The sequence below is a fragment of the Mirounga angustirostris genome, unplaced genomic scaffold (genome assembly GCF_029215605.1).
Source record: "Mirounga angustirostris isolate CCGP_5_RB_7025 unplaced genomic scaffold, mMirAng1.0.hap1 SCAF_15, whole genome shotgun sequence".
In the NCBI taxonomy this organism is placed as follows: domain Eukaryota; kingdom Metazoa; phylum Chordata; class Mammalia; order Carnivora; family Phocidae; genus Mirounga; species Mirounga angustirostris.
In genome coordinates, this window is record NW_026991723.1 from 22,345,650 (window position 1) to 22,348,750 (window position 3,101).

Below are 3,101 nucleotides of genomic sequence, written 5' to 3' on the forward strand. Positions count from 1 at the left end.
CCTTTAGAAGTCATCATAGAGACTATCTTTATTGATACTTTCATTTTGTTGACCATTTTTATGTACTTTTATTATAGGATACCTTTAGTCATGCACTCAAGAGCATCATTTCAAAACTCCTTTAAGAAAAAGCTAAAAATTTCAGGCACCCTGAATATTTTATTATTCGTTAGAATAACTAAACATTGTTATTGTTTAGTGTTCATTAGAAACTAAACAATAATGATGAGTCAATCTTGAGTGTAAGGAGAAAGCAAATGCTCCTATGTGCAAAGAAAATGCCACACAGTGTTCATCTGAGTAAGAGAGACATTGGTTATGATTGTTCAGACTTGCCCAATTTTGTCATTGCTGTGAAAAGCTTACATCCAAAGCAAATTGAGAATTTGTTCTTATCATTGGATTTTTTTGTGTAACTTAAAGACTTTCTAATAATCTTTTTAAATGGCTTCGGCCATCTTTATTGCAATACACAGTGGGTGGGTAATAAACTGTGTAAGGTTGGGCAACTTGACACAAGAAACTAAAGTGTCTAAGATGAGCTGGGACAGGAATGGTGATGAAGAACACAGCAATTGACTTTATGCAAAAGCAAAGGTCTGATAGAAGGAGCAATGAGGCAGATTAAAGGAAATAATGTATGTAAGGGAGTATGTAGGGGTGTGGTCTATTGTAAGGTTGAACCTTCAACCATTTGAGTCACAAAATTTGGTAGGTGGAGACCTCCTGAGACTGTAGCCAGTTTAGCTTTTTAGAGGTATTAGTTTTTCCTTACTTTAAACTGGTAAGAACAGATACTACCCTTGATCTTAGCTAAAAGGCCAAGAAGTTTTTTTCCCCTTATTTTAAATTTAAGAGAATATACAGCTAGAATAAATGAAAAACTGTTATCAGAGACACATAATCTGCCTCACTATAATTTCATTTTTTCATGTTGCATATTTTTTTACATCATTACAATCACGATGCCCTTAATAATTCTATTTCCACTTGGATCACATAATACATTTAAATTTTCACCTTAAAAAATAATATTTTCACATTAAAAAATCATATTCCATCCTACCAATACATCATCTAATTATTAAACCATTTGGTTACTGTTAATTCACTTCTATATCTTTATAACCTTTAGGCAATTGTATTTTTAAAGAAATTCTAAAATCCAGTGATATTTATTATTTATTTATTTATTTATTTATTTATTTATTTATTTATTTTTAAAGATTTTATTTAATTTTGTGAGAGAGAAAGAGAAGGCGCACAAGCAGGAACAGGGTGTGGGGGGCAGAGGGAAAAGCAGACTCCCCACTGAGCAGGGAGCCCAACACGGGACTTGATCACAGGATTCAATCCCAGGACTCTGGGACCATGACCTGAGCCAAAGGCAGATGCTTGACCAACTGAGCCACCCAGGCTCCCAAAAATCCAGTGATAATAAACATCAGTGGAATGAAAAAGGAAACAGCTAGCAGGTGTAACCTCCTTCTTCCATTGTCTTTGCCGTGTTCCCCAACAACACTGGATGAATGGATGCCTTCCGAAGATTCTTCTCCACCCCCAAATTTTATTGTGGTAAAATAGACATGATATAAAATTTACCACCCTAACCATTTTTAAGTGTGCAATTCAATGGTATTAAATACACTTTACAATGCTGTACAACCATCGCCACCATCCATTTCCATAACTCTTTTCATTTTGTAAAACTGAAACTCTATACCCATCAAATAGTAACTCCTCATTTCTCCCTACCCCCAACACCTGGCCCATTCTACTTTCTATCTTTATGATTTTTGACTACTCAAAGTACTTTGTACAAGTGGAATCATACAGAACTTGTCTTTTTTATGATTGGCTTATTTCATTTCAATTAATATTCTAAGGTTCATCCAAGTCGTAACATATGTCAGAATTCCCTTCCTTTTAAGGCCAAGTAATACCCCATTGCATGTATATACCATATTTTGCTTACCCATTCGTTCTGTTAATGGACACTTGGGTTGTTTTCATGTTTTAGTTATTATGAATAATGTTGCTACAAATATGGTTGTACAAATAACTCTTCAAGACACCTCTTTCAAGTCTTTTGGTCTTTGGGGCATATTCTCAGAGGTAGAACTGCTGGATCATACAGTAATTCTATTTTTACATTTTTTGGAGGACCGTACGCTATATTCTGCAACTATACATTATATTCCCACCAACAGTGCACAAGGTTTCAATTTCTCTACATCCTCACCAACATCTGTTATTTTCCAATCTTCGATAGTGACCATCTCCATGAGTCTAAGGTGGTAGCTCACTGTAGTTTTGACTTGCATTTCCCTAATGATTAGCCACACTGCATTCTTTTCATGTGCTTATTGGCTATTTATATATCTTCTTTGTAGAAATGTCTAATTATTTGCCCATTTTTGAATCAGATTGCTTTTTTGTTGTTTACATATTAGATATTAGATCTATATTAATATTAGATATTAATATTTAAACATTAGTGGAATGAAAAAGGAAAGAGTGGGCAAGTGTAACCTCCTTTTTAAAAAAGATTTTATTTATTTATTTGACATAGAGAAAGCAAGCACAAGCAGGGGGAGTGGCAGGCAGAAGGAGAGGGAGAAGCAGGCTCCCCACTGAGCAGACAGCCAGACGTGGGGCTCCATACGATGACCCTGAGATCATGACCTGAGCCAAAGGCAGAGGCTTAACTGAGCCACCCAGGCACCCTGTATAACCTCCTTGTTATCAGATATGTGATTTGCAAATATTTTCTACCAGTCTGTGGGTTGCCTTTTTACTCTCTTAATACTGTCTTTTGATGTATAAATTTTAAAATTTTTCCTTAAGTCCACTTTGTCCATTTTTTTCTTTTTTTTGCATGTGTTTTTGGTGTAACATGCAGGAAATCATTGCCAAATCCAATGTTGTGAAGCGCTGCCCTATATTTTCTTTCAAGAATTTTATGGTTTTAGGGTTTTTTTTTTAATCTGTCATGAGTTAATTTTTGTATATAGTGTTAGGCAAGGATCCAGCTTCATTCTTTTACCTGTGGATATTCAGTTTTCTAGCACCGGCTGTCTTGGCACCCTTGTCAAAAATCA

The 3,101-nt window shown here is 35.1% G+C and overlaps 1 pseudogene; it reads right to left on the minus strand.

Annotated features, from left to right (window-relative positions):
• Window positions 1-655: 655 nt before the first annotated feature.
• LOC123850365 (U2 spliceosomal RNA) lies at window positions 656-833 on the minus strand (annotated as a pseudogene).
• Window positions 834-3,101: the final 2,268 nt, after the last annotated feature.